We start from the raw sequence: 20,522 nt of genomic DNA, 5'->3' as shown, positions 1-20,522 counted from the left end.
CAGTATCGCCTTTGCACACATCACAAAATACGGTGTAGGTACCAAAACCGTTCGGCCTGGAACTTCCATTCGGGGTCCTTTCGATTGAGTATGACGTCACACTACGACATCTGCCTGGGCTCTACGTATTTTCATTTCACGTTCCCTATTGTAACCTAAAGGAGTTTTCCCTCATAAATTGTGTCTGACAATGTTCTTTGTCATTTTTATAAAGACATGTTGTCACAATCCGCTCATTATTCCAGTTTAAGTTCAGCTGTGGCTGACAATTTTGTCTGCACGGCTAAATGTTGCACTTCCGGGTCCGTTCTGTCAATAATAAAGCAATGGGTTCACAGATTAAAAAAACTATAAGAGAACATGAATTCAATAATAATCATAACAATAATAAAGGCACGTTTCGAATACAATCTCGCTCTATCTCGCAGCTCTGTTCGTTTACAACAGACGTCATAATATTTTCTTCTATGGTAGTATAAAATTGTCCAGACCAATCACTGTTTGACACGTCATCAGACCAACATACAGCCAATCACATAATGTGACGTCAGCACTAGTCAAAGGACCCCGAACGGAAGTTCCAGGCCGAACGGTTATGGTACCTACAGCGGCAATGGTAATTACGGAGGATATGCACCAGAAATGCTTCAACACTTAGATAAGTACAGATACTACAGGATATTTACCTTCTTCAGTATCTTTACTCCAGATATTTCCAGATTTGACTTCAGGTCATATTCGGAACTTGGATATGACCAAAATAAGACACAACCAGTATCTTCTGCCCGGATATCTTCAGATATGCTGCATGTCTGGATATGCACCAGAAATGCTTCAACACTAAGATAAGAATACACTACAGATACTACAGGATATTTACCTTTTTCAGTATCTTTACTCCAGATATTTCCAGATTTGACTTCAGGTCATATTCGGAACTTGGACATGACCAAAATAAGACACAACCAGTATCTTCTGCCCGGATATCTTCAGATATGCTGCATGTTTGGATATGCACCAGAGAGGCTTCAACACTTAGATAAGTATACACTACAGATACTACAGGATATATACCTTCTTCAGTATCTTTACTCCAGATATTTCCAGATTTGACTTCAGGTCATATTCGGAACTTGGATATGACCAAAATAAGACACAGCCAGTATCTTCTGCCCGGATATCTTCAGATATGCTGCCTGTCTGGATATGCACCAGAGATGCTTCAACACTTAGATAAGTATACACTACAGATACTACATGATATTTATCTTCTTCAGTATCTTAACTCCAGATATTTCCAGATTTGACTTCAGGTCATATTCGGAACTTGGATATGAGCAAAATAAGATACAACCAGTATCTTCTGCCCGGATATCTTCAGATATGCTTCATGTCTGGATATGCATCAGAGATGCTTCAACACTTAGATAAGTATACACTACAGATACTACATGATATTTATCTTCTTCAGTATCTTAACTCCAGATATTTCCAGATTTGACTTCAGGTCATATTCGGAACTTGGATATGAGCAAAATAAGATACAACCAGTATCTTCTGCCCGGATATCTTCAGATATGCTTCATGTCTGGATATGCATCAGAAATGCTCCAGATTCTTTATATATTTAAGAAAGTATCGCCAACAGATATTTACCGATTCTGTCTCTTTTCGCGCAGTGCTCATTGTCAGCATTTGTGGATTTGAATCGAAGATGTGTTCCGCCACGGCTAATGTTTTTAGCACATATTGGCCTAATGCTAACCCTTCTTGCAGCCAAGAAAGAAGCACTGGCCGCACGGATTTAAAAATCACGAGCGAGCAGGCCCTTAATTAGAGCTGTGACGGTGCCGGATTTTTGATCACTGCTGTGATGCACCACCAGGGGGCGCTGTGTCGCGGTTAACCACAGCCGCCAACTCCCCCCCCCCCCCCCCCCCCCCCAAAAAAAAAAAAAACTCAAAATCCCCCAGCGGCTGCATCAGAAATACATACAATTACAACGAAGTATTCTTTATTGGGAGCCGGTTTAGCTCATGCTGGATTGCGGCGCCTTCCGTCCGTGAAACCAGGGTTCGACTCCGGGCTGCTCCCTGTTCCCTTCTCTACTTCTTTGGCGGTCCCAAGCCCGGTTGCTTTGAGAGGGTTGCGTCACGAAGGGCATCCGGCGTAAAACGTTGCCAAGTTTACCATGCGACTCGTTCGCTGTGGCGACCCCTGATGGAAAAAGCCAAAAGAGAAACAACAACAACAACAACAAAGTATTCTTTATTAACAAATAACAGTAACAACTAACTACTACCTATTGAACTAATGAACCAACTATGTTGTAGATTGACTGTGTAGGACTAGAAGGAAGAAGCGCGCACACTCGACGTGTGTTAGGGGTGCGTGTTGATTCTTCACCACATGTGAGGCTTCACCTGTGCTCTTTGGTACAGACATCTTCTCAGAATATTATCTATTGCCCAGTAATAAACAGACTGCAGACACTTTGTCACCTTCCTGGCAGCCATGATGCCTGACACCCATGAAGAACGCGGGGCAGGAGACTCCGCGTTAACAAAACATGTAGTGATATTCATGGAAATCTAACAGCCCGCGTTCATGTTCGAGAGACTGATATAAAACCCCCCCCAACACAAATCCTCCCGGGCGGCCGTGTCGCGCACTTAAGAACGCACGCAGCTTAATGGAAATAAACAATTAGAACGCAGTAAATTTGTCGTACTTCCTCGCAAGACAGAAACTTCTTTTGTAGAATCAGGATGTGTGTGTGCTTCTACGACAGCCCCGCGCGCGCAGGCGGTGGGACGAGGAGAGAAGGAGAAGACTGATAAAAGGTTTCCCATAGAAACCCTTGAAGTCTGAACACAGGACTAGCAGAGAAAGTAAATTATCAGCAAAGATGAATGTGTTTAATGTGTTTATTATAGTTCCAATTAGGGCTGCGCGATATGAGCTAAACTTGCGATATGCGATATGAGTGATCAATGTTGCGATAACGATATTATTTGCGGTATATAAACAAATAGCAAAACAACCAAAAACATCATTACCATTTCATTGCAACCGTTTAAAAATTATACTCCAAATGACCCTCGTTGACGTAGGAGGCAAATCTCTAACATAAAAAGGCTCATTTGATTGGTCAACAACGTGAAAGGGTCCATCCAATTGGTCAAATTCCTAAATGAATTTATTTGATTCGTTAAATGCTTCAAGCTGCCATAAGATTGTTGTAGCAGATTTAAGGTAACCATTTATTGCGATTTTTTGCTGACTTTTGCGATACGGAAATTGCACTGCTTGATATTGCAATAACGATAAATTTGCGGAATATTGTGCAGGCCTAGTTCCAATCATGCACCATATGCAAAACGTAAAAAAAATAAAATAAACTTTCAAAATAAAAGTGCGGTGATGCAGTGATGACCTCATCTCCGCGGTGGTGATGCGGTGATGCAGTTATCGTCACAGCTCTACCCTTAATAATAATAATCATAACAGTAATAAAAGCACATTTAGAAGATCGTCTCCTGCAGGTTCCTGCTGATTTTGCTGTTCCAGGACAGCTACAGCCCCATGAACAACACTAACAGATTTCACCATGCTAAACTTTTGGCGTTTGCTGGTTGGACTAACACTCACTGACATCATCCCCCCTCATCCCCTCTTGAAATGCTAACTGGAATTGAGTTTTGCAACACTATTCGCAGGGTGGATGTGACAACATAAATCCCCTCTTTGCCTTTTGGTTTTATTTATGACACAGAATAAGCGGTTTTTAAGTAGAAAATGAAAAAGTATTTTGAAGGATTGTTTTTTTTTATTTAATTTTGAGTCATTTGATGCAGTTACATTGTGAAAATGAAAAAGCAATTCTGTTAATCCATTATAATTTTCAAATTAGACATTTCTAACTGAATTTTGCTACACATTAACTAAAGAACTTTTTGAAAATGAAATTTCAAATATACGGAGCCCATGTCCTGACATAAAAAAACTAAAATACATCTCGTTCCCACAGATTATCTTTTTCCCACAAGATAATATTCTGTTCCCACGAGATAATATTCTGTTCCCTCGAAATGATTCATTTGTACGAACGAAATATTTAAGTCGTGTGAACGGAATATTTATTCACGTCATAAGTCATTCATAAACATAAATATGCTCTCCGTCCGACCGCAAAAGACGCTTTCAGCGGTAACTTCCATGTCTCTGTGACCCACATTCATTCAAGAAAGAAAAAAGAAAAACAAGAATGATCAATTTATTATTGAATATAAGATTTCTGATACCTCGGCTTGCTGCTTTGCCATATGACTCACCAGACATAGCTCCACCGCAGAGCTCTTTTGCTTGTCATGCCGGCATTCGGGCTGCTGGCTGGCCAGTAGACAGACAGCCAGCTGATATTGTAGTTTAGGGTCGAATACGAATAATAATAATCAGGACTTGTCTTTTATTAACATACTCTTTAGCAGTCGCTTTACATTCGAAGGCTATTGGGCTACATGCTAACTCCTAGCGGATCATTTTTCCTGTTATTCATAGACACGGATGTGAGTAATAGTTGGATTTACAGCAGATATCTTCACATTCACATCCTGGTAGGCTCTCCGACCATCTTGCTGCAAAAGCTGCTTTCTGCCGCTACTTCCGTGTCTCTGTGAGCATTTAATAGGGGTAAAAATAAAAGCAAGAATGATCAATCTATTATTGTCTCGATGAAAATCAGAAAAAATATCATAAGATTAGGCTGGCTGCTTCACCTACCGGACTGGCTGTGAACAATATCCCGTCATGCATCACGCATACCCAAGATGCATTTCGACCAGTCACGGTGTCCCTGTAACTGAAGTGTAACAACAAGACCAATGATTGCAAATTGCAAATTAAAAAAACATAGTGGTCCATGTTTGCATCTTCTGCAGCAGACAGATTTTTTGTCTCTATGTGATCCTGTAATGTCAGCAAAGCTGTGCAGACATCGCTGAAATATGTCATCTCTCTGACTGGAACACCACAGAGCGGGTATCTAGGAACACGAGTCGATTACCAGGGATCAGCCAATGTTTAGATCCCACCCACTTTCACTGATTGACAGACACTCATTCTGCTGGAAAAACTCTTCATGACATAAATAAGTCATTGTGAAAAACAGCAAAGTGAAATAAAAACAAAGCTACTTTGGAAAATATTGATTTAAAAATCAGAGTTTCTGAAAAAAAGACATACAATTATAATAACATTCAACATGATTAAAATGAATATTTTAAAATTCTGTTTTAAAATAATTAACTGATTCTTGAAGCAAAAGGAAATATGTTATAAAATGGCTAATTTAAATTTAGCCATTTTTTTTTTGTCCATGTTGACACATTTTTACCATATGAGCTGCCAGCATCACCTCCAGGCTAACACGCACAGATAAACACACCCACCAACACCACCACAGGCAAGTTTTTGACCCTGATTGATGGGGCCCCAGACCTCGGTCCTGGAGATGATTCTAAATAAAATAAATACAATAACAGACATGTGAATGTTTTGATTTTTGATTTGATTTGAAATGGTTTATTTCAAGCAATTAAGTAGAAATAATACACAACAGCAATATAAGCATCAGTTATACATTCATACAGTAACTAATCAAACTTAGGATAATTAGACATTAATAAATATTGCTTGAAAGGGAGTGGGAGGAAGCGAACTTATATAATCCCACCCCGATTATACTGTAACCATTTTATTACATGATTTATCAATATCCGGTTCCCAGTTTTTAATCAGACAGAATTAAAAATCATAAGATATCGATAAAGCACATGACAAAGATGAATTACTTAAGTATTACGTCAAAAATAACTATTTTAGAAATCAACATGGCAAATGCAGATCAATCATCTGAAATATATGCAGATTATGTTACTTATAGCTACGCTAGCAAAGCCATTCATATGAATAAAACATAATACTATATCAGTAAAGCAGACAACACTGTTTCAGGAATTTTCATAGCAAAAATTTCATCAAGTATCAAAAGTTAAAAACATGTGCAAAATTATGCTACATTAGGAAAGATTTTTGAATCAATTTATCAAGTTTTGGAGAAAGTGAAGTAATATCATTAAAATTCAATCGATTTAACAATTTTCAATAAGTTTTTTAATTTTTTTTTTTTTTTTTTTTTTTTATAATAAAGAAATGCTCTAGGGGGAAGAGTAAAAAGGGTCCATAACTGTCGATTGTCCAAGGTTGGTATTTCTTCTTTTACTGATAACAGCTGATCTCCTGGGTTCAAAACAGTTTATAGTTCTCTTCGATGTTATGTCTGCAGACATTAGATTCAGGTCCATATCCTTCTTCAGCTGATATCAGCTGCGGTGAAAGTTGAGGTCAAGTTGTCTGCAGGTCAGAACTCTGCTGTTATTCAGGTTACGTCAGACATACAGAGAAAGTGAGGAATCCACGTGTCATATTTCTTGAAATTATTTGGCTCATTGGTTTATTACTCCATGTTGTTTCAGACGACCGTGATCAAACACTTCTCAAAGTCCTTCATGGTGTTGACCACCAGAACCTTGGTCCGGTCCTCTGGACCGAGCGGTTTGACATAAATCCTGCAGCCTTTAACCCAAGTGTTCTCAATCTGCTTACGCTTCCTGAGAAGCCGTGCATGTTTTGAGATTTCAGCATTCCTCCTTGTCAGATGGTCGTTCAGATAAACAGCAGAACCTCTGAGATTTTTGCGTAGATTCATCAGAGCTAGCTTGTGTTTGTGATTCACAAACCTGATGAGGATCGCTGGTTTATCCGTCTCCTTTCTCCTGGGGAGCAGGTGGCAGGTCTCGATGGTATTGAGATCCAGGGAAGTCCCTTTAGATGTGAGAAATGAATGTATTTGCTGCTCCAAAGACACAGCACCGATCTCCGTATTGGCACTGCTAGCTACGCTAGCGCTAGCATTAGCAGTGCTAGCTCGAGGCTTGATTGGTACTCCAGTGAGAATGACATTATTCATCCTTACTTGCTGTTCCACATCGTCCAGTCTTTTCTCCAGAATCTCGACCTGGTTTTCTCGCTGCTCGTTTTGAGCCCGAAATCTTCGGAACTCTTCCATCATTTCCCAAAGTGGCGTTAGTTTAGCCGACACTTGTTCCATAAAACTTTTCAGCGTTTCTTGAATAATGTCAAGAGTTTTTTTGAGGTCTTCATATTCCTGGGGTTTCTTCGGGGGCATGGTCAGCTCTCTTTTTTGGAGAAAAATCAACCTTTTAAGTAATTTGAAGATAGTTGTATTCGCAGAGAGGCACGCCACGCGTCCTGCCGTGTAACCCGGAACCGTAACTTTATTAGCAGCATATCACAGCTGGTGTTGTGCTGAAATAAGCCTCAGAGACTGTGTCAAACATTTACTATAGATGCCTGCATCTTTACTGTCAATAATGGCAAGAATCCAAAACATTTTATTTGTTTTCAGACTTTTTTCCTTTTTATAATTTCATATGAAAATAATTAGAGACAGAATCAGGTTAAAAGAACATTTTGTGTCAGTCCCTCTTTCCCCTTTCTAGTACATCTGTCCTATTTATTTCAGCATGATTTAATTTGAGTATTCAGTTATATAACATTAAAGACCTGTTCGTACCATTTGTGAATTACTTATCTGCATTTTCATTTCCTTAAAAAAACAAAGAAAATATTATTTTCTATCTTTAACTGGTTCAGACTATTTATTGACTGAAACAGCTGTCCTCATGGGGGGGGCTTTTTCAGTGCAGTTTTATACTGTTTTGCTAAAGAAAACAAAAAAAATTATTTAAAAAAATTAATCGTTTTTTATTGTGCATATTCTGAATGATACTACAATATTTCTTATTAGTGCTTAACAATAAACAAAGTCACCACAACATATAAAAGGGCCTCTACTTGTGTTTCTGCAGCTCTCCCCCAGTGTTGGATGACTAAAGAGGAAGATCTCTGCATCCAGCAGAGGAACTTCAGAGTGGAACAGGAGGAACCAGAACGTCTACAGACCAAAGAGGAGCAGGAGGGACCAGAACCTTCACAGATTAAGGAGGAACCAGGGGAACTCTGCATCAGTCAGGATGAAGATCAGCTTGATCTGAAGCAGGAGACTGATACCTTGATGGAGATTCCTACTTATGAGGAAGATGAGAACAGTGAAGCAGATCTAAACAATCAGCAGAGCTTTAATGTAACTGATAGTCAGGATGAAGAAGGAAACCAACATGAAGAATCAACATCAACAACAGATGAAGAGACAGAATCAACATCAACTACAGATGAAGAGACAGAATCAACATCAACTACATATGAAGAGACAGAATCAACATCAACTACAGATGAAGAGAAAGACCCACAGAACAGAGATAAGAGGAAGAGGAGGGACAGAAGACATGTCCAAAGTGTGGACAGCTCTCACATGTCAGCAGGTCAGTGTGACTTTGATGTTGGAAAAAATCCCAAGAAAACAAACCTTGGTAAGAAATACAAACAATCTCAAAAAGAAGAGAGATTTTCCTCTATCAGGTCTGGTAAAAACTCAAGAATAATTACTAACCCGTCTGACTACATGGAAACTGGGTCTGATGAAAGATGTTATATCTGTAAAAAATGTGGTAAAAGCTTTTGCAACACATCTCTGTTCAGAATTCACACAAGAATCCATGCAGAAGATAAGAGATTTTCTTGTAAAGAATGTGATAAAAGTTTTAGTCGCAGATCTAGTCTCAAAACACACATGAGAATTCACACAGGAGAAAAGCCTTTTTCTTGTAAAGAATGTAAAAAAAGTTTTAATCAAATATCTGCTCTCCAAACACACATGAGAACTCACACAGGAGAAAAGCCTTTTTCTTGTAAAGAATGTAAAAAAAGTTTTAATCAAATATCTGCTCTCCAAACACACATGAGAACTCACACAGGAGAAAAGCCTTTTTCTTGTAAAGAATGTAAGAAAAGTTTTAGTGATTTATCTAATCTCAAAACACACATGAGAACTCATACAGGAGAAAAGCCTTTTTCTTGTAAAGAATGTAAAAAAAGTTTTAATCAAATATCTCATCTCAAAACACACATGAGAACTCACACAGGAGAAAAGCCTTTTTCTTGTAAAGAATGTAAGAAAAGTTTTAGTCGTGTATCTAATCTCAAAACACACATGAGAACTCACACAGGAGAAAAGCCTTTTTCTTGTAAAGAATGTAAGAAAAGTTTTAGTGATTTATCTAATCTCAAAACACACATGAGAACTCATACAGGAGAAAAGCCTTTTTCTTGTAAAGAATGTAAAAAAAGTTTTAATCAACTATCTCATCTCAAAACACACATGAGAACTTGTAAGACTTTTTCTTGACAATGTAAGGATTTAGTGTAAACTCTAAATTCAAAACTTTTCTAATAAGAGGTCGACCTCTCAACCTCTGTACCAGAATCAGAATCAGCAGAAGACTTTATTTTACAGGGGGAAAGTTCTATATCTCAGAAAAATTAAATATTTTAAAATAAGTTTTTAGTGCTTAAAACTTCTGGGGTGAAACCTCAATGTTCTAATGAACTCCATAGCCACAGGCTACAGAGCCTCAGGCTGATGGCCTCCATACCATATTGATGGAGTAACTTCATTAGAGGGAGGCACAAGTGAATATTGAATATGTAGAATTTACATTTTCTACATACTTTCATTGTTTTGATGTGATATTCTAACTGCCTAGGACAGTTTTTTTGTTTTTATCTTCTCTTAAACACAATTATTATTAAAAGTAAAAAGTAAAGAATCAATCCATTTCAATCTTTGTATACTGATACTAGACAATGAGTTTTACTGCTGACAAAATATGTACAGCCTTTTCACAAAATGAATTATTTTAGATGTACCTGTAAATAAAAAATTTTTCAATAATGAGAGATAAAACTTGAATGTCTTCATTGTTTTGTAGTTTATGCTAATATGATGTACACATTGTGTGTGTTTCCACGACATTTGAAATATTTTGTTTGCATCTTTAATTCTAACACTTTTACGTGATCAGTGAACATTTCACTATTCATTATTTTAGCAAAAAGTAGCAACTGCAGTGTATGCTTTGTTAGGTCAAGTAACCATTTAGTAGAGATGGGTATTGTTAAGATTTTATCCATACTACTGTTCTTATCGATCTGCTGCTTTTCAATCTGGTATTCTTATCTGTGTTCTTATTGATACTTTTCTCTGTAAAAACAAGGATGTAGAAGACAAAAAGCATACTTTTTGCATGAAAACCTTCTATTTTAGAACCATTTAAAACATAATGTATTAATGTAGCGTCATTTACAACACTAAAATAAAATTATCATTAATTCCCAATGTGTCTTTGTAATATTTTTACACACTTTCAGGGAGTGGTTCACAAATTCTTGGAGAAGGTAAAATGTTTACCCCCCGACACACAAACACACACTGCGAAAAACTGTGACAAAATAAGCCAAAGTGATTCAACTTTAATACCATATCAAAATCTTCAACATTCCTGCTGCTGGAGACTGGAAAACATCAAATAAATGATCGTTAACTTTGTAAGAACGACAACATTGAACCTGTGTGCAAAACAAACAAAAAGTTGTGTTCATGGCTGCAATGTGCTGCACATCTGTTCAAAACCAGGTTGCAGGTTTGTTACTCTCAAGTCCTGCTCCGTACTGAGCCTGGCTCTGTTTCTTTGTTTTCAAAGCGGCAACAGCAGAAAATCTGACAAAGATGGGATATAGATTGGAAGCAGAATGCCCCCAGCTTTCGGCCCCATGAGTGGATGCCCCCTCTCCACACCCAGCAGAATTCAGGGAGTGTGTGTGCTGTAAACCTCATCCTCAAGGTGGAGTCTGACGTGATTTCAATGAACTGATCCTCCTCAGCAGATCTCAAACCAGCAGCTGCTGCTGCATTAGATGGATCTGTCGGTCAGTCGTATTGAGCTCTGTTTGTCTGGGAAATATTTGAGAAAGAATCCTGGAAGGGAAGAAATGTACAAAGTGAGTAATCCTTTATAAAATGTAAACAAATTAAAAACCACCAGTCTCAGATCTTTAAGATTAACTTTTAATTTCTGTATTAATTTTTTCCTCACAAGTTTTTTACTCTTAAAACGGTGACTGACTCCACGTGTAAGCGCCTTACATCACACGCCGCTCCCCCCTTCCTGCAGCATGTGAGGTCTGTTTTTAGCGCGCTTGCGCACGCACACACTCACATCTCACAACACACAGAAAGGTGTAGGTATTCTCTAGAGTGATATTTCTGCCACCACGTTGCACACAAAACTTTTTAAGTTGCAAGTGAAAATATGAAATATTTGCTGCTTTTCAATAATTTTCTTTTGCTTTCAAAAACTTTTCTTGGGTTTGCAAAATGCATGTTTTTGCATGCGTTGTGTCAAATCTCGCTTTTTTCCTATCTTTGATTTTACTGAGTTAACTTTCAGCTTGACGTGACAAAGCTGCCATCAAACAGCTGCTGATTGGTCCAGAATCGAACCAATCAAATTGCCGTATTTATCTAACATGGGGTCTGCTACAGAGGCTCAAAAACTGAACCAGTTCTTCTTACCCTCAATTTTGTCTTTTTGGTTGAAGACGTTTAAATTTTTTAATAATATTGTTTAATATTATTTAATATTTAATAATATTATCATACTTTTTCTTTTTTTAGCATTGGTTAATTTTTAAGTAAGATTTGTGAATTTATGGCTGAGGATCTCTGAAACTGTAAAGTTTATCTGCTGACATTAAATCAACATGTTGGTCAGACGTGCACACACAGGACCCTAGGGGGGTTTGAACACCTGCCCTTTCTGCCTCCTATTCAAAAGTGTCCTCTTTGTTTTGAATGAACATGAATACATTTCTGTTCAGCTGCGTCCACACTGACCGCCTCTCTTTCACCGCGCGGAGAATTCTCTGCTCGCCGTCTGTCCACAAATGTGTTCCTGAGCTGGACGCCGCCTGTGGGCGGAGCTTCCAGCTAATGTTTTCAGCCTGATGGCCACATGGAGTGGTGTCTGTGTTTCTGTCATTTCCACTGCATGAAGACACGGATGATGCTGAGAGGTCAGGTTTCTGGATGATGAAGAGTTCTCCAGAATCATGGGGAATCACGTCTCCATGTCTGGATCCTTCAGATTCTCTCCGTTCAGTCATCTTCTCGCCTTCACGCCGCCCACCGCTTAAATGGCGCCGCAGGACCTCAGATGGCGTTTGTACCAATTACTTAACTTTGAAAGTGGCTACGCCCACCGCTCAAATGGTACCAGAACCACTGAAGAACAGACCTGCAGAATCCTCACAGCAACAGCAGGAGAACATTCATTCTCAGTCACACTGTTGCATTCTGGGAAGGAAAGCTGGAAGACAGGGCTGCTCAATCCTGGTCCTAGAGATCTACCAACCTGCCTGTTTTCCAGATCTCCAAGCCCTGCTAGCTGCTGATTGGCTCCATCAGATGTCTCCAGATTGTGACTGGATGAACACACCTGGTCCAGGTGATCAGCAGGAAGGAGTGCAGGGAGAGCTGGAGAACAGGCAGGTGGTAGATGTCCAGGAGCAGGAAGGAGCAGCCCTGCTGTAGGACATCTGTGTTTCCAACATCTGGATTCAACTGGATTCCTGTTGATTCTGCCTGCAGCACATTGTGCACATCCACATCAAGAGCCTCCAGTGTTTGATTCTTCCAAGTCTGGGATCAAGTGAACAAACTCATGTTGATTAGAGTTTGCTGACATCCAAATGACAATTGGATGACTTTCAGCTCCAGGGATCAGAAAGGAGTCGTTGTCTCCAGGTGACTTCATCTCTGCTCGTCTGCTTTCAAGGAGCAAAAAGTCTTTTCCCACTTTGAGCCCCGCCCCTCTGGAATCCTGATCCTGATGCTGGTGGTCTCTCTGCAGCTGCTTCTGGATCATGGGCCTCCTTCAGCTCATGGTTCCTCTGTCAGTCTCTTCTCCTCAGAGGCCTGTCAGCACATTCAGATCAGCTCAGATCCATCCAGACCTCTGCAGGAGCAGACACCTGGAAAACATCCTCCATCACCTGGAACGCCACCAGCAGCCGTGGAGCCGCTCCACTCAGTCGCCGTGGCGGCAGAGGCCACTTTCAGGGTGAGGTCAAAGGTCAGACGTGATGTGAGCAGCGCCGCCACACTGTCACTTCCATCTAGACATGTGTGCTGTTGTCATGTGTTGTTGTGGTCCAGCTGAACAAGCTCTTGGTGGTGTTGGTGGAAATGACAGTTTGAAGTCCAACACGTCTGGATTAAACCAAACTTCTTCACAGCAGATTTGACCTTCAGCTGTTTCACATTACAACTTCAATCTGCTTCCAGTCTGCAACCAGTAGAGGGCGCTAAGCAGGAAAAGCTTCACTGTTTGCCCAGAAGAAGAAGCCTCACCAAGCCTTCATGAAGGTCAGACTCCGTGCACGGTGGAGCAGTGGTTAGCGCTCTCAGTGAGAATGTTCAAATCCCAGCTGTGACCTTTCTGTGTGGAGTTTGTCTGTTCATTCCACCCGTGTTTCCTCCCACACGGCAAAAACATGCTTCATACGTTGATGGTTCCTCTGAATGCCCCTAGGTGTGTGTGTGTGTGATTGTGTGTGTTTGTGTGTGTTGTCACCTGTCCAGAGTGAAGCGCCTTCATCCATTTATTTTTATTTCCAGCGTTAAAAAAAATGGTCATTAAATTATTTCAGCCCCCCCCCCCCCCCCCCCCCCCTCAGCGGTGGACGATCATAAACAGCAGAGAGGAGAGGCGGAGCCTAAGTGCTGAATTTGCTGAAATCATTGATTTGATGTCATTCCTGTTTCAGCAAAGTCCTAAAGTCCATTTTTAGCAATTATTCATGGCAGGAAATGAAACCACGTGGTAGTGCCTTTCCCCGGGAGTCTGATTCCTGGATGGGCCCGCCCTCTGACCCCAGGCCTGTCCTGCCCCCTCCTGGTCATCCACCTCCTGTTGGAACAGTAACATCTGTCCACCACTAGAGGGCCTCAGCTCTGATCGGTTCCCTCAGCTGATGATAAAAAAGTCAGAATTCTGGAACCAGAACAGATGAAGCTGAAATCCATGAAACTCAAAGACTAAATAGATTTGAATCTGGTTTCAGATCTAGTTTTTATTCTATTATGATGGAAGAATCACAGACAAATATGAAATGTTCAGTGGTCTTTTCTCTAGGATTCAAATGGTTCAGTCCAACATTTGAGGTTGTTGCTGTCAGACCTGCAGACCATGAAAACGGTCAGAAACAGCAGGAATAGCGGTTGTTTTCATGTCTGATGAGGGTTTTTACATCAACTGAATGGGATTTTTGTGATCCAGAACATTTGACATCATTGATCAAGAAGAACCAATCGGAGTTTTTCTGCGTCTCCACGCTTGTAATGAGCTGTTTCCACCAGCAGGGGGCGACAATGTTCAGCTCCTGCTCCAACTTGAAGCAGTGGTAGGAAAAGTGACGTCACATCCTCCATGTTTCTGGAAGGATTGGTGAAGATTTCAGCCCTTTATGTCTCTGACTTTGATGTTTGATTTTTATTTAAATTTGATCATTTGATTCTTTTCAAATGTTTTTATTTTTAATGGACAAAAATTAGTTTAACATTTCTTCTTCTCCTCATCCAAACCCCAGTTGTTGCCGGGTAGACTTTCAGGAATGTTCCCGTTTCTGAAACATGGATTTATTTCTGGAAGACGCCATTTTTGTCCCTAAATGTTGGATTCAGTGTGAATTCCAGTCCCACTCCCAGCATTCCTGCTCCTCTTTAGCTCCTCCTCTTCCTCCTGATCAAAGTTTGAAGCCCAGAGCCAAAAGTGCGTCTGCAGCTGCTTCTGCTCCAGCAGCCGCTCCCTCTGCTCCTCCTGCCTCTCCTCCTCTGGGAGCTCCTGCATCCTCCTGACTCCTCCCTGTCCTCCAGCATCATCAGGAGGCTTTCAAAAGGCTTTCTGGAAGGTTCCAAAGCAGAAAGCTTCATCTTTTGAAGATGGAGGAAGACTCCAACACTGACAGACAGACAGGAAGTCTCCTGGTTTTTCTGCTTCAGAAGGTTTCTGGGAAACTGCAGAGTTTTCTTTGTGGAGCTAAAGAGCTGCTGTCAGTCTGCTTTGGTCCATCAGGAATGAAGGTCAGGACTGAGAGGAACCTGAAGAAAGTGACTCTTCATCATCTGCTGCTGAAGAAGACAGAGGAAGATCCACTGTGAGAGCAGCTGCAGAAAGCTTTCTGCTGTTTTTCTCCTCTGAGAGAGTTTGGAGTTCCCAGCAGTTTGAGTGGAGCTGAAGCAGCAGAGCTGAAACAGACGTTCTTCTGCTCCCATTCAGCATGAACGGACAGATCCACTGAAGGCCTGAAGGCCTGAAGCTCTGGCTTCCAACACGTCTGCATGGATCCAAGCGTGTGCAGTGTGTGCTGACATGCTGTTCTCTGAGGAACATGTTGGTGTCTGACTGGATCTGAGGACACAAACAGCTGCTGACATCTGAGAGGGTCAAGCTGCAGAGTGGCTCCTCAAAGCACACGTCTCTGCTGCTTCTGTCTGGATCCACCACTAAAAGGACTGTCCAGAGTCGGTCCTGATCCGGTTCCAGTCTTTCTGGCTCCAACTTCTCTTTGCTGTCAGGAAGCCTTCATGTTCTCTGCCTTCCTCACATTTCTGTCTTCTCTCTGGGCTTGAAGCCCAAAAGGAGCTGAAAGCTGCTGACTTCAGTCTGATCCCATGTTCTGGATCATCCGTGTTCCTGAAACACGCTGCTGGAGCCGTGATCAGAGGAAACGGAGAACTTCCCAGAACATGCACACACATGTGGAACTGTTCTGATCATCTGTGTGTGTTGACAGTGAAGGAGAGCTTTGTCTTTGAAAAACCTTTATTGACTCTGACAGAGTTTCAGCTTGAATCCATGTGGTTTTCATTCTTCCATTGAAGTCGTCTCCAGAAACTAAAGATCTGCTGAATCAATGCTCCTCTGAGAACTTTGGAGCTTTTCTCTGCATCTGTTCCACACTTGAATGTGCAGAAGATCAAAGCGCCGGACGCTCTGAGCTTCAGCGTTCCAGTCAGCAGCTGCTGAACCAAAGCCAGCAGCAGGTGAGGATCTGGGCCTCAAAGCAAACGGACAGAAAGATGAATAGTTAAGATTTCTCCTGGACACATCCATTGGGAGGGGCTCTGGCATGTCCCCTCAGGGTGGAGGCCCCCGGTGAAAACCCAGGACACGCTGGGGAGACGAAGCTCCGCCCACCTCTTCACATTTGAATCAAACCATTCCTGGAGATTTTGGTCAAAATGTCATTTACCACCCAAAACTACGGCGAGGAATATTTATTGTGTAATAACTTTTTTATATTTGTATTTCAAAAATATATTATGTCAAATAAACAGGGTTGTTGGTTGTTCCCTGCAGTATTTTATCTTCAGTATTTCAATCACTAGACGGCTAACATGGTCGAGTGAAAACCTAGCTTAAAATACCACCAACTCCCTCAAACTGGTCTTCAATTATATATATATATAATAGTTGTCCCCTGACTTCGCCCATAAGTGGCCGGGATAGGCTCCAGCAGCCCCGTGACCCCGAAAGGGAAAACGGTCAAGAAAATGAATGAATATATATATAATGAACATCTGATATGCTCTATTGTAAAGGACATGTTTGCTCTTTGTGTCATTGCCGTAACATTGAACCTTTTTAAGATTTTGAGAACTGATGAGCTGCAGGAACCTGTTCTGTTCTGTTCCTATGCTACAATCTTCTGAGCAATCATCAATCATTCCTTGATTCATCTGATTCTCAAGACACCGTCGTCTATTCAGAGTCCATCCAGTAAACGGCTAAGGCTGGACTCAGAGGCCAAGCACGTAAGAATTATTATAATCAAATAATTATTTTTAAGGATATGAACCTGTAAAATAAATATTGCTTAAATTGCTGAAATTAGTCTATTGTCCAATCCTTGTTTAGTTGATGACCTTTTTAATTTGCTTAAGTTCTTTTCTCTGTGTAGCCCAGTCAAAATAAAAAATAAAACAGACTAAGCTACTATTAAAAGATAAAAATGTATTATTTATCAAAAATGTTCAATGGCCACTTGTTGGTTTGGTTAACAAATTGTTTTTTGTTTAAAGTTTCATTGGAAATCAAGTTTGTTGGTCTAGTATGTTGTAAAAGTTTTAGTTTGCCCCACAACCTAACATGTATGTATTTTTTGTCATTCTGAGATGTGAATTGCTGTGTAATCTGTCTGTATAATGATCCATCCAATCAGAGATAAGTGGGTGTGTCCTAAGACCGATCTGAAAAATCGTTTCACTGCCGGGCAGAGAGAGTCAGACGTTGGTGAGGAGCGGAGCTGAGGCTGAATTCTTGGAGCTACGATGTTTTTCAGAGTCAACTTTCTGTTTAGAAATGTGGAAACTGTTGTTATTTAAGTAATAATTTTCTTAAATGTGTTTAACCGCTCGTTTGATTCCTTACAATATGCAGCTAAAAATGCTAATTGCGACTAGCGTTAGCATGCTGTAACGTGTTGGTTAGTCTATGCTAGGTAAAAACGACCCAAAGCAAATTTCCAAAGTTCTAAAGGGGACTTTTCTGCATTTGACCATAGCCGAGTCTATCTGGACCCTGTGGGAGACCGAGCACACCTGAGCTGAGCTGATTCCAACCCCCAGGCCCCAGAAATTCCCGCCTCCTCTGTCCCGCTGCACAGTCGGATACCGCTGAGTTCGCCTGCAGAGATTTTCTCCCGCCAACAGTTTCTAACCATCAGCTACGTGAGGACGTGCACGGTTTTTTTCTTGCTTGCTTAGCAATTGAAAAGGCCCTCTTTGGTTTTTTGCCACAATGCAGCCGAGCATCGATCAGGCCTGGAAAAAAAAAGACTAAACCCTTTTCTTCACTGTAAGGAACTTTTTCCCCGACGCTTAACTGTGTGTGTGGACAGTCCTCTAGTGGCATGGGATGGTATTACATCTGTGTTTAGTTGATGGAATCCATGTTACCCAAAAACCTGGTGGGGAACAAATAATAAATGAATATAATGGAAGCAAGTCTTTCACTACGACGTCGTTTTAGGGCCACAAAAAATAAAATAAAAAAACATGCGATTTTAAGTCGTAAATTTACAAGAAAAAGTCTCTTAAATTTACACTAAAAAACCTTGTAAATTTACAAGGTTAAAGTGGAAGTGAGCATACAGTGCAGCAGCAAGTGAACGCAGCAGAGCAGACCGACTGAACCTTGTTGAACAGGTGAGCTGAATGTTTCTTGATAACGTTCCAAATGTCTGGAAGCTCATTAGTTTGATTTACAATTATTAAGGTTTTATTCATTGATGGTTGGTTTGCAGGATCTCTCCAGCCCGTCGATGAAGTTCCCCGTAACCCTGCAGATGTCCGTGATGTCCGGACCTTAGAGAACAGTCCCTGGCAGTGCTGGTCTGAGCAGCCGGGGAATCAAAGGAGGACCCAGAAGTTTCCTAAAGGATTCAGATGAAAGATGGCTTGATATGCTTTTAAAATTTTGAGATGCAGTTTTACCGGAGTTGACAGTGTTTGCTTTTCTTCTTCAAGCTCTTCCACTTTTTTCTTGAGCTCCTGGTTTTCCTTACATAATCTAAAACCGAAATATAGACCACTTTTATTGCAGTTTTTATTCATCGTTGTCTTAAGAATTTGTGCAAAGGACTTCATCAAGAGGTCCGTTTGCAAACTGCAGAATTCCATTCTTGGGTACCAACTCGTTCGTCTCTGTCTCAAGTTCGCCCATTTGTTTTTTCTGCTCCTCCACAGAGAAGGCTTTTAAAATAGATCAACAGATGATCAGAGTGGGACTTTAAAGCCCTTTTACAGCAGAAGTGCTCAGCCCTGGTCCTACAGATGTACAATCCAGCCCAGAACCGCAGCAAACAGCAGGTTTGTCGGGACCAGGCAGCTCTGTTCTTCAGGAGTATTAAAAAAAAGGAAGAATGAAGAATTGAACCAATACCTGACAGTGGGGCAAATAATGTATTCTTCCTAATGAAAATGGAGGTAAAGAAGTTTGTGACTTGCATTAGCGTGCCAGGTCGGCATGTAGTCCATTACTCAAGAACACTGTCCGTTAGAGGCCTGCATTGGGATTGAACGCAAATCTCGCGGGATTGGGTTGTTTGAATTGTGCTGCGGGCGGCAACCCCCCCCCCCCCCCCCCCCCCCCCCGGCGGGATCAGTGTTGCCATGAATATCTCATGAATATATAATACCGGACTACGTTAGGCTGTTTAAGGCTGTCGGAGTCTTATGTACTGAAGCTCCGTGAACGCCACTGTCATCTAACCTGTTTGACCTGCGTCTTTACCAGCTGGTTCAGCGCGCTTCAGGCCGTCTGTCTGCACACGGACACAAGCAAACTTTTAACCGAAGGCAGAACCTCCTCCAAAACCTTCAGAACCAGAGAAGCTAAACATCACTCTATCAGAACCTCCCTGAGCCGAGGACCACCCACGTTCCCCATGGCAAGAACATCTGGGAACGTGTGAGCTTCAGTGAACAACAGGATTTGTGAAAATAGATTTAATAATCAAGTTGCACATTACACATAAGAGGAATGCATGAAAAGATGAGGCTGGAGGGACATGAATCTCTTTAAATCAACACAAATTCGCGTTTTTTTTCCTGCGGGACTGAAGACGATACAAAATCAATGCATCTCTGGGAGTTTTGCGGGTGCGGGCGGGTATGTAATGCATTCGTTGCGGGAGCGGGGGGGGGATTGGTCAGAAATTCGGCGGGCGGGAGCGGGATTTAGAAAAAAGTTGTGCGCAGGGCTCTACTGTCCGTCCTTCTCCATCACGAAAATCAAAAAAAAGGTAGGCCAGTTCTCTCTTATGGGGAAAAATAAAAACTAGGATCAAATGAAACTGTAGCACAGAACAGTTTACTAGGTTTAAAAGATCACCGTAGACACCAAAAATGAGTAGAGTTTAAGACCCAATCAGATCATCTTCTGATCCATTTTAAGAGCATTCCAAGTGGTCTTTTAATTGGAATCGTGCCATTTTGAGCCTAAATCAAACACCAATCACTTTATAGGACTTGGTGAAACTGTTTTCTTGTCTGCTCCTGATTCACAACGATTAAAATAAAGAAATAGTGAGAAATGTCCTTTTAAGCTTAATTTTCTTTCTATATGTCCTACATTATTATAAAAATGCTGCAAGTCTTTAAAATTCAAAGGAGGACAGAATAACCAGCTTACTTTCACCTCCGTTTCAAAGAATTGGGGATTTTCTTTGGTGTTGATGCATAAATAACGCCTAGTAGAGAAGAAAATGGAAAAAGATCAGAAGCGTTCTTTTACACACCAGCCTTATTGAACTTGTTTTACTTATTTACTTCTCCAGTTTCCCCCGTTAGGTTTGTTCCCTCGTTTATGGCGTCCCACGATATGTGACCATTTGACCTCCGTCACGATCCATTCCATACT

At 41.0% G+C, this 20,522-nt stretch overlaps 1 protein-coding gene and 2 long non-coding RNA genes across 4 annotated transcripts in view; all 3 read left to right on the top strand.

Moving 5' to 3' along the window:
- LOC144989518 (uncharacterized) overlaps positions 1 to 10,499 on the top strand; it is a 30,202-nt gene extending 19,703 nt beyond the window's left edge. The window contains exon 3 of the long non-coding RNA XR_013653761.1: positions 7,953 to 10,499. This is a non-coding gene — a long non-coding RNA (uncharacterized LOC144989518). The remainder of the gene's footprint in view (positions 1 to 7,952) is intronic.
- The window catches only part of LOC144989386 (uncharacterized), a 167,375-nt gene that overhangs the window by 107,546 nt on the left and 39,307 nt on the right, over positions 1 to 20,522 (top strand). The gene's annotated exons all lie outside the window — the stretch shown is intronic.
- Positions 17,666 to 19,237, top strand: LOC144989507 (uncharacterized). Its single transcript, XR_013653744.1, has 3 exons — positions 17,666 to 17,957; positions 18,232 to 18,307; positions 18,406 to 19,237. It is a non-coding gene; the product is annotated as an uncharacterized LOC144989507 (long non-coding RNA).

The sequence above is a fragment of the Oryzias latipes genome, chromosome 2, assembly GCF_053564925.1.
Source record: "Oryzias latipes strain Hd-rR chromosome 2, Olatipes_Hd-rR_3.1".
NCBI classification, from domain to species: Eukaryota; Metazoa; Chordata; class Actinopteri; order Beloniformes; family Adrianichthyidae; genus Oryzias; species Oryzias latipes.
This window is presented reverse-complemented; position numbering and strand designations above follow the sequence as displayed.